The 12,030-nt window shown below is 33.6% G+C and overlaps 1 protein-coding gene across 2 annotated transcripts in view; it reads left to right on the plus strand.

The window, feature by feature from the left end:
• Positions 1 to 2,206: 2,206 nt before the first annotated feature.
• The window catches only part of LOC149067508 (phospholipid-transporting ATPase ABCA1-like), a 188,392-nt gene continuing 178,568 nt past the window's right edge, over positions 2,207 to 12,030 (plus strand). For both annotated transcript variants that reach the window (XM_089252757.1, XM_089252756.1), the window contains exon 1: positions 2,207 to 2,367. The gene's annotated coding sequence lies outside the window, so the exon portion shown is untranslated. The remainder of the gene's footprint in view (positions 2,368 to 12,030) is intronic.

The raw sequence follows: 12,030 nt of genomic DNA on the forward strand, positions 1-12,030 counted from the left end.
TTCTTTCATTAATTTTGGAATTTTTTCTTTAATTATGAAATAATTTAGTGCATTAATTCTGAATTCATTTTTTTCTTAATTCTCAAATTATTCCTTTCATTAATTCTTATATTACTTCTTTCATTAGTTTTTATATTACTTTTTTCATTAATTTTTATATTACTTTTTCATTACTTCTTTCATTAATTCTCAAATTATTTCTTCATTAACTTCTCAAATTATTTCTTCATTAATTCTCATATTATTTCTTCCATTAATTCTCATATTATTTCTTCCATTAATTCTCATATTATTTCTTCCATTAATTCTCATATTATTTCTTCCATTAATTCTCATATTATTTCTTCCATTAATTCTCATATTATTTCTTTCGTTAATTGAAACTATTCCTCACATAAATTCTGAAAACATTGTTTTCATCGATTATTATTTTTATTAATTTTGAAGTTATTTCTTTTATTAATTCTCAAGATATCAAGATACTTCTTTTCTTAATTTTCAAATTGCTACTTCCATTAGTTTTGAAATTCTTCCTTTCACTAATTCTGAACTCTAATTATCTTTCATCAATTCTGAAATTATCTTTCATTAATTCTGAAATTATCTTTCATCAATTCTGAAATTATCTTTCATTAATTCTGAAATTATCTTTCATTAATTTTGATTTCCATTAAATCTTATCAATTCTGAAATAATTTGTTTTATTAATTCTGAAAAAGTTACCTTCACATTAATTCTGGCATTATTGCTTTCATTAATTCCAACGTTATTTCTTTGATTAATTCGGACTTATGATAGTTCTGAAATTATTCCTTACGTCGACTCTGAAACCATTTCTTCGATTGTTTCAGATTTTTACTAATTCTCCAATTTCTTTAATTCCGATCATGGGTGGTGTCAATCAGTCGGTCCGTCATTGACACCACCCATATATATATATATATATATATATATGCCCCCCCCACAGACTTTCAATTCTACCTCCGCCTATGATTCCGATTTATATCAATTCTTAAATTATTACTTCCAATAATTGCGATTTTTTTTTTGCATCCTCTCAAATTGCGTTGGCGTAAGCTTTCACAGCCGACGTCTACTTGAAAACAAGTACTTACCTGATTCGCCGTGGTCTTCTAATCATATCTAATGTTTCACCCACATCTGCGTCGACATCTTCAGAAAGTTCAGAGTTGAAAGTACTACCGAGTGCTGACGCGGTGCCCCCACCTCCTCATAAACTTTCCTGGCTCCGCGTGAGCGATACAGCCAAGCGCAAGAAAAGACAGCGATCGGAGCCGGAAAAATTGATAAGAAGGGCACATCGTCGGCACTTGATAAAGTAGAACCTCTCGATAACGGACACCCATGGGACAAAAAATTTTGTCCGCTAACGGCGGAATGTCGTGTAAGATATACAGTGGAACTTCGTTTGTACGACTTTCACATTCATACGAGCAGCTGCGGGTGAAACCTTTGATGCGATTAGAAGACCACAGCCGAAACAGCGCGGTAAGTTCTTGTTTTCAGATCTCAAATTGTTCTTTACATCCGAAACCCATTCTTTCATTAATTCCGAATTTCACACATTTCCGTTCGGTGCGCAGATATTTTGCCCAAACTTTATTTGCCATATATCTAATATTCATTTCCTATTTCCAAATTGCAACCTCGAAGATATAGATTATCCATCACTTAATTGCCAGAATCACTGTAAAAAGTTCCAAAATGAATGAAGTATTAACTGTTTCAAAAAAAATTGTTTATTAAAATTTATTAATTGTTTTTCTAAATTGTTTCAAAACATTGAAAAAACCAAGAAAACTTAGGAATAACTTTTCCTCAAATGTGTTAAAAGGGGGCTTCAAATAAGTTTCTTTTTTTTGTTCTTTTTCTCAAAAAAAAAAAAAAATAGGTGGTTTCGTGGTAATTTTCTTCTTGAAATTTGGGGTCACGTGGCTGCAAGGCAATCAAAATGGTTATCTTTGCCCATGCGCAGTGTCGTTCACCTTTACTGCGCAAACTCTCGCTCTCGACGACTGCAAAAAACCTGATTATTGTTCGTTCGTTTTTAGTTTCTTTTTCGATTTCTATTTTATTTTTTAGGGCAAGTAAAAGAGAGAGAGAGAGAAAAAGAACGAAACGGTTTCGTTTTTCTCTGCCTCAAAAAAAAAAAAAACTCATTGATGAAAAATCATTTGCTCCACATTTTCGGAGAGAAGTGCTGCCTTTTCATTTTGATTTTCCGATTCATTCGCGCTACTTTTCTACTTGTGTGGTGACGGTGGCTCCAATACAGTTTTATTATAATTATTATTAAGGTCGTCTATTCGGATACATTTCATTTGTTTCTATTAATTTTGCATCAAGGTAAGTTTTTTTAATATCATATTATTTACATTTACTAATTATTGATCTAAAATTTTAATTTATTAAAAAAAAAAGAAGTGAAATGAAATTTATAACGTATTTTAATTTTTGTTTTTTTAGACCAGTATTAATTTTCGAATATTAATTAACATTTCTTGCAATTTCTTTTATAGATTCTGATGAATTTTGAATCTTTCTTTTACATTAAAATACATATACAGTAAACGTCTTGTAGAAAAAAATTTATCATTTTAAAATAATAGCTATCAAGTTTGTGTAAAGCGGTGTGTCAAAATGAAATTTTGTGATAATTGAGAGGAAAAAAAAGTAAGTTTCATTAAATTGTAATAACAATTCCATATAATTAAAATAACAATTCCATATAATTGAAATAACAATTCCATATAATTAAAATAACAATTCCATATAATTAAAATAACAATTCCATATAATTAAAATTATTTAATTTAATTGAAATAACAATAATAATTGGTAATTGCGATTATGAAAATAATTAATGGCAATTAATTTTCTTTCTCATCGTGATTTATGCAAAATTTAATAACTTATTGTGAATTTCCAAGTCTAATGAGATTTTACTAATAAACAGTATTATTATTTTTTTCAATTAAAATTATTTTTAGTTCGGTAAATTTTTTTATAGATTCAGATAAATTTTGAATCTTTATTTTATATTGAAATAGGCATATAGTAAACTGTTTATGAAAAAAATCTTTGATTTTAAAATAACATTTGAGGTTGGGTAAAAAGCGATGCGTACATGTAATTGAAATCAAAAAGTAAGTTCCATTCGTAATCGCAATTCAGTGCGGCATCTTTTTTAGGATTTTAATGCATCATTAAAATGACAACAATTAGAATGATTCCGATTAATGATGATGATTAATAGTAATTTATTTTCTATTGATTGTGATTGTGATTTTTTACAAAATTCAGTAAGTTAATGTGAATTTTTAAGAGGGTTGGTGCACGATCTTGGTTTTTCATAGGAAATATGGGAACAATTTCCTTCCTTTAAGGAACATTTAAAAAAATTTCTATTCACTTCAGGCACTCAATTGTTTTCTCTCAAATTCTACAGATATTTTTGTACAATTTAACGATAGCATTGGGGATTTTAATTGTGGTTATTTTTTCTCGAGTTTTAACTTCAACAACATGCAGCTTTTTTAAAAATCATTGAAATTTACCTCTACTTTGTGCGATAAAATTTCTTTAAGTTTTTTTTAAATAAGAAATTCTCTTATTGAAGTATGTAACACCTTAGTGTTTAGACGCACACAAAGTTTAAACACATTCGAAGAAGTGGTGTTTGAAAAAATATTCCTCATCTCTGACGAAACAAATCAGTTTTGAGAAGAGAGCATTTTAATGGAAAACATTAGCATACGTAACTCCTGCCAGCAGTTTTTATATTAGAATATTTTAAAAATATTTTTTTTACATGTAGAAAAAAAACTTGAACACAGACACAGAAAATTTCACAGTATTTTAAAAATGGAAAAATTCAGAAATGTTTTTTTTTCACAAAATTTGCGTGCACCAAAAGTTTTGAAGATGATGTCACTCTCCGCAAGGGGTTTTTAGACATTATAACTGAAAACCCTAGTGATAAAATTTTACGAAAACAAACTTTTTTAAATTAATAATTAAATTTATCAATTATTCTCTTTATTTTGAATTCCTACAAACGTTTTAAATCAATTCTTAAAATTAATCAAAACGTAAAAGTTTAATTATTTTCCGTTTAGTAAAACCTTTTTTTTTCCTTTTTCAATTTTCGAGGAGGATAAACTAGTAATAAAATTTCACGAAAAACAATTTTTTTTTAAACTAATACAGTAATTTTTTTTTTCAATTTAAATTATCACAATCGTTTTTTTTTACGTTATAAACAGTTCTTAAAGGGGTTTTTTCCCTCTTAAAATGTAATATAAGTTGTTACTGTTGATGCCTTGAAATGGCGACAAACTCAGAGGGCGAGAGATATTAGGCATCAAGAGGAACAAAAATTGCCATAGAACAAACGTGGTGTCGCAAACCGCGTCTAGTCGATGAAAATGGGAAAAAATATATACTTATGAAGGGTGTGACATCGTGTGGGACAAAAAGGCCAATAATACGTAGGAAAAACGTTTATTTGACAGCATGATTACAACACAGCCTGTGGTGTGTCAACAACCCTTGTAATCATTCCTCTTCGTCTACTTTCTGACATTGAACTGTGGCTGTGTTGTAATCATGCTGTTCAAGTAAATGTTTTTTCCACTTATTATTGGCCCTTTTGTCCTACTCGACGTCACACCCTTCATCAGCATTTTTGCGATTTTCACCGACTAAACTTGGTTTGCAATACCATATTTTATGGCGGTGTTTCTCAACCTACGGCTCTCGGACCAGAGGTGGTCCGCAGGCAGACTTGATAATTTAATTCTAACTGAATGAAACATCATTCAGTCATTGTAATTGATAGTAGTAATTATGGTATTGGCTCAAAAAACCTTCACACTTAGTTTCAACATACATCATCGAGGAAAACCCGATCCTAAATACGAAATACCACTACATTTTGCCAAAAAATGTATTGCCTTAAATGCAATTCTCTAATTACTGCTGCTAAAATTGCTGAAGGGAAATGAATTACTTGGAAAATTTTTAGAAGAAGTCAGACTTTTCTTTTCTCGATCCAGTTGTAAAAATAACAAATGTTTAAAAACTAGTAAAAGTTTGAAAATCCTGTTTTTCCCCTACTCTTTCTCTTTTTTTTTTTTTTTTTTTGATAATTTGATGCTCATTTTAATATTGTTCAGCTGGAGTGTATCGAGACTGTGTAGCAGCACTTAATGCCTTTAGTTTATGCCTTATTTTCAGCCTATAGCTTATAGATCAAGGTGCAACATTCAAAATCCGAATCTTTTTGTCTTAATTAAACCATAGATAGTATCGGAAAGTTCAGATCGTAATACGTTAATGAAAGTATATTTCCCTGATAGCATAGGAATGATTGGCAAAATTTGGGAAACAGTTTCGTAACTGATGATCATAAACTGTTCATGTAAATCAGGCTTTGAACATGGCCAAGAAGTTCTCCAGTGATGCTGAGATTCCAGAACAGTCGTCGAATAATGTAGCAGCTACGGTCAATTAATATAAAAAAATAATTAAAATTTGGTTCAACAATCTAATTGGTTCCTAATTCCACAATCTAATGCGCGCAATATTTTTCCCTTCTTTTTGAATCTCGAACGTGAAAACAGAATCCATCATCTTAAAAAAATTATAACAACTGATAATTACTATCCTATGTGAGTGTCGATAATTAAGTTGCAATTTGTAGTCATTTCCCAGCTCCAGGATAGATTAATCGGATAATTCAAATTTTGAATAATTCGAACTTTTTTCCCCAGGGACTTTGGACTTCGAATTAACCAAGTTCGACAGTATATCAATCTATTTCTTGCTGTATAAACCGTGAAAAAGCACGGAACACAGAAAATCATTTTTAACCTAATTCACACGGTCGAAACAAAACTTTTCGAGTGAATAGTTAACGCAGAAATATCGTAAATCCTAACATATACTGGCAAATCAATATTCACACGCAATTAAAAGTCGAAAATCCATTCATAACTCATAGAATTATTCTAGTAAATTTGTTTTTAGAAATAAATGAATAGAAAATATTGACCCAAAGCTATTCGGTTGTTTTTCCCCTCCCAAAAAAAGCAAAAAAAATGGCTATTATTATTATTTTTCAAAACTTTTCGGGGCCATGACTTTTTATTTTTTTTCAAAATTGGCAACGAAGAGGTTGATGGCGTTGATGTTATTTACTGGTAAGAATGGAGTACGTACGTAGTAAAATAAGTGTGCCGATCGTTACGCTTCCATGACGTATGAACTGATGGACCGTTTCATTGTCAATGCCAAGGATTTTTCTAAGATGGCTTTTTCTTTTCTTATCCTATTCTTGCTAATTGGTTCCTCCTTACGCGCAATATTTTTCGCTTCTTTTTGAATCTTGAACGTGAAAACAGAATCATCATCGAGTTGTTATATGAAGCGATATTGCATGCTCCGATGGCTGTTCACACTCACATTATTATATTCAGTTTGCTTCTTCGAAGATAAATCCCTCCATTTTTACGGTCATGGTGTTTGACTTTTCATTGTGATCGTTAATGGAATTTCAAAGGCGTGATTCACCATGTTCGTTTCTCTTTCTCCCTTTACACACATTTTCATTTTTAACTTTTTAAATATAGTATCATTTGATATACATTTCTTGTTTTCGAAGTATCGAGAAAATTATGAATGTTCTTTTACAAAAAAATACGGAGAAAACTCTCTCTTCGCTCTCTCTCTTACCGTACAAGTCATTATAGAGGAGCGATCACAATAATGTATGGTCGTTATAACAAACGTCGACTGCATTTCTTCACGTAAAGCCGGTATTACATTATAAAAGTTTTATAACAGTTTTTTTATGAAACTGCAAAAATGCAACCAGTTAAGATTATAAAATTCGAGCAAAAACGCAACCGATAAACTTATTTGTTGCATTTATCAAGTTTTATAAAAGAACAGTTTATAAAACTTTTATGGTGTAATACGGGCCTATAAGGAATATGTTTGTCAGAACAGACATTAATCATTTTTTAAATTCATTGCCCATTTTGAGAATTTAACCTCTAAGGAATACCCCCTATGAAAAGTAATAAACTTTTTTTTTTTACAAATGCGGATGTAAATCGGTGCTGTTAACATATTTTAAGTTAAAACGATACATCAGCGCAGCAGTTTAATTCAATTAGAGTTTGTTTCTTAGTTAGTATCTAAAAAATGGCTAATTAAGGTTGAAATATACAGTTTGCCTTGATTTTAATGTTATTTGAGCCGTTGTGTGTGTGTGAGAGGGCGAGAGTGGTGTAATTAATTTTTAGTGCAAACCAACCTGACCAACAGCATATGTGGGAAGCGTTACCTTTAATCTGTTTTGTGCAAAAGTAGTTTGACTCTAATTGAATTGGCTATCGCCATATTGCAGCAAAAGTTCGTTAGTAGGAAATGAAATGGCGTAAATGTTTTGTGTGGATATGGTGTAAGTCATATCACAAGCGGAAGAATGTATGAGGCACGAGTTGGCGTCGGTTAATTCTTGTCTCATAAAGCATCTTAAACTTGAAGCAACAGCGGAAAAAAAAAATACCTAGTAGCGTTCAGCACTGGGCAAAATCGTAATTTCAAATTATCTTTAACATGAATAAAATTATCATGAACCCGAATAATACTATTACAGTAGTTGATCACTAATATTTTGTATTTGACCACAGTTTTATGAGAAACGATTCACACTTCGGAATTCGGAAACATTGGAACTTTCGCCAGAAATAAAGTGCATTACGTACCCCCTGACGGGTACGAAACTATCCCATCCTTTCTGAAGAAGATTAAGTTCATTATGCAAGTACGTATTGTCGCAGCAATACTTTTAAAGTAGCTCGAGATGAGGCGGATGCAATTCAGACAGGACAGTCCGCATGTTATGTACTATAAACATATACTCAACGATGTAGAACAGTTTCACACACTCCGACTGCCACCTGCAAAAGTATCTGCACAATCTTTTGTACAAATCAAGCAACGACCATTGTACACCGTCAAACAGAAAGATACCCAGGCCACATCGCCATATGGCAATATCGGCTCATTGTCCACACGGACTGGATACCTCTGGCAATTTATTCATAAAAAAGCATACATTACAAAATATACATTACAATCATAACCATTGTACACCACAACAAGGCCCGTTACTGAAGCAAAAAAAGTGGGGGGGGGGGCACAATAGACTTGCTCTTTTTTATACTCCCTGTTCACATCACCTTCTTTCTTTATTACTCTAAAAACTTCCAGAAAAATGGATGAGAGAAAGAGAGACGTTGGACCGCTTGAGAGACTATGATGATGAATCAAGTGAAGAGAAAGCCCGATCGCAGAAATAGCCCGAAAGAAGGAATGATTGAAGAATTTTTTCCTATTATGATGCTGATTCAAAAAACTAATAAATATGATGAGAAACAAATGTAAAAAACTAATTTTATTCAAACCTTATTCCTTTATGATTTTTTTAACGAGGGTGACAAAGTGTAAGTTATGCACAAATACAAATACAAGGCCACAACAGGCAAAATGCCCAACGAGGTGGCTGAGAAAAAGAGGCCAATAACAAATATGAATGTCATATATTTCTACAATACAGAAACCAATTAAAAATTCAATTATAAAAACTAAAACTATATATACAGGATAAAATACAGTATAGGATCCTTGAAAAATATGTATGTTTGCCTTATCTGAGTATGGATAGTTTCTCGATTTACCCCCAACGTGTTTATCGTATTTCTTTTTTAAATGTGTCAATTGTGTTAGAATTTACTACCCCGGGGGGTATATAAGCTCTATTCCATTTATTAACAATCCTACGAGAGAAAAATTCCCCGCGACACCACAACCTGGAATTCTCCCTTACCAATCCGTACCAGTGTCACCCTGTCAAAGCAGTCAATTGACGGCGTATTAATTCATGGCCAATCCTACCCGTAACGTTGAAAATTTCTAACACTTCGATCACATCCCCCTCGACGCCTGCGTTCTTTCAATGTAAACATATTCAAAAAATGAAGTCTCTCTTCAAGGATACGCGTAGCTCTTCTGTGCGCCCCCCTTCAACCAGTTATATGTCTCTCTGTAGGTAGGTCTCCAAAACCTTACAGCATACTCCAGTCCAGAACCCCAAACGTAGTAATTCATTTTTCACGGGAATTTTTTTCTGCAAAAGTGGTGTAAGCTATTTTAGTATGGTATAGAATGATTCATCCAACTCTGAATAAGTATCACTTAAATGTGCTCAAGTAGTTAGACTGAGTTTGATTGTGAAAAAAAAAAGTAGTACAGTCGAATCCCGTACACAAAGAACTCCAATAGGCCGGAGAAATCACTTCGTTATAAAGGTTACCAGGTTTTTTGCATTGTTCCTATGTAAACTTATCTGGGGGATTAGAAATGTGTTCGTTAAAACGAGAGTTTTTTTGCTATAACGGTATTCGTTAAAACGGGACTGTATTTTCATTCAATAACTCAAAACTTACAGAACTTCTCATGAAAGACTAATTATCTGGAAAGCACATTTTTTGACATGCACCACACTCTTGCACTCAACGGCTCAAACAGATAAGATCTTGCTTAGCAGAGTTGAACAGTTTTTATCTTGAATTTTATCCCCTCAATATTTTTTTGGTTCAATTTTATAAATTTCTGAACACGTAAAATTTCAGCAGCTCCCAAAAAATGACACCGAACAGAAATTGACACTTCTTAGATTTTGAATAAAAAGTACCGTACTTGTAATGGCCGCATTTTGTAGTGAAATGACACTAGAAGATGTTTTCTCTGAAGTACAAAAAAAATTTAAGCGAAGAAATTGGCACATAATGGGTTTTTTGACCATGTATTTGCTATGCATATTCAAATATACACCAAGCCATGGAGGGTTAAAACAACTCATTGGCACCCAAAATTGGCGTGACACTGTTTTGGAAGCACAGAGTTATTAGCAAGTGGAATATAATTGTATTTACAAGATATCTCGTGACACTTCTGCCTTCTGCGTACAGCGTACATGCACCTCGTGCAGATTCCTCTGCGGAACTTCTAATGAACCGGTACATGCCGGAAAATTTGTGTGTGTGTGTGTGTGTGCATAGCCCTAACGTATTTATGTTGTCAGAATTGTCCTTGTTTCGTTTTCTTGCTGGTGCTGCGATCTGCCTTTCCTATTTTGAAATGAAGATGGCAAATGCTTGAATTTCTCATGCTATGTAAATATCATGTCGAAGGTCTGTCTGCTTCTTTCAATCGTGACACTCCTGTTCTGTCTCACGACAACTTCTGTAGGAACAACTTTCTTTCTTTCAATTCGAGCACAACACCGGTCTATCGCCATCGGCGATTTAATACCGAGTGAGTTGTGCTCGAATTGTGAGTGTGCGTACCCAACAGTCCGAGCGCGCATATTGTGACTGATTTTTCCCTGCCGCCATCTATATTTCAGAAGTGAAGTGAGATGATTGAATATTTGCACCATTGTAGGCCTGTTGCTCTCTGTGGCGAGACTTTTAATCGGGGAGATCGGCTCGCATTCGCGCTTCGAAGTTGAGAAACACAGAAAACCAACTTCAGCGGACCTCGCGATGCGAGTCTGTCACCATGACCACTCGGCCAGAAGGAGCTATGGCCTCTATGGTGGTCGAGTGGTCATTGTGACGGACTCACATCGCGAGAACCCGGGTCCGAACCCCACCATCGCCATAGTGGTGGTCGGCTGAAGTTGGTTTTCTGTGGTTCCCAACTTCGAGGCGCGAATGCGGGCCGATCTCCCCATTAAAAAGCCTCACCACAGAGAGCAACAGGCCTACAACAATACAATTATTCAGTCATTACACTACACCCATAGTTAGAAGAAACTGGTGGAAGATGGCAGCACTACACATTACAAGCATTACACAGAAACAAACTTCACGTCAGGTTCGCTACACATACACACACATTCCAACATGTACCAGTTCCGCAGAGGAATATGGACGAGGTGCAGCAACAGAAGGAACTATGAACTAGAAACTCGTCTAGAAGGAACTACTATGGGAAACACTGGTCTATAGAAGATGATGATTAGAATGAATGACTATGTATTTATCCATTAATTTACAAAAACCCAAAAATTGGCCACTTGTGACTTACCAGAAGTTCTGAACATTTCTAAAAGTACAGGCTCGTGGGCATTCGTTGAAGCGAATGCGATAAGGAAGGTTCTGGATCGACAATCAGCAGGCTGATGAGACACAATGAAAACGACACAATGTTTTTTTTTTGGACAGTTTCCAAAAAATAACTTCCTTCGATTAGCCCAGGATAATTATTATCACAACCGCCATAATGACCACCCCATCTAACTTTCACTTATTTCACATCCTTGAAAATTCGACACGCGTAAAATCATTCATGTATCTGCTGTCAAAGGCCACACAGGAGAGCACCTCTAAAACCAGCTGCTAAATTTCACAAAAATGTAAATTTGAGACTAAGAGCAAAATACCTGGAAGTTTCGAGGCAAAACGTAGAAAATATACCAATATGAACAAAAGTGAAGTCTTGAACTTTTCCTCAAAAAAACACTTTCAGGAAAATAACGCTCAGAACTTTCGAGATGATCCCATAATTTTTCCATCATAACTATAAATCAGTGAAAATCGTGTTAAAAGTGATTAAATAATAACCACTTTATGTTTTCCTCAATTTTCTTCGTTAGAGTTCATTGTTTAGAGAAAAAATTTTCGTGAGAAGCTCGAGCGCGACAACTTTGCATTTAAAATTTGCAAGTCATATTTTATTCTCCCCATTTCGGGGTTTTTTTTTTAAGTTGTGAAATGATGCAAAAGTCAAAACATTATTTTGACGTCACCGATCAGACAAAATTGAAATAAATGAAACTTTTCACTGTTTTGCATAAATTCGCACATTTTCATCGACTCTAAAGCTACTTCTCCCATTGGTTTTCGATTATTTTATAAGTTGTATATAATT

This window comes from Pholcus phalangioides, unplaced genomic scaffold, assembly GCF_987345545.1.
Source record: "Pholcus phalangioides strain wild (caught in Gottingen) unplaced genomic scaffold, Ppha-v1.0 ptg000030l_1, whole genome shotgun sequence".
Classification (NCBI taxonomy): Eukaryota; Metazoa; Arthropoda; class Arachnida; order Araneae; family Pholcidae; genus Pholcus; species Pholcus phalangioides.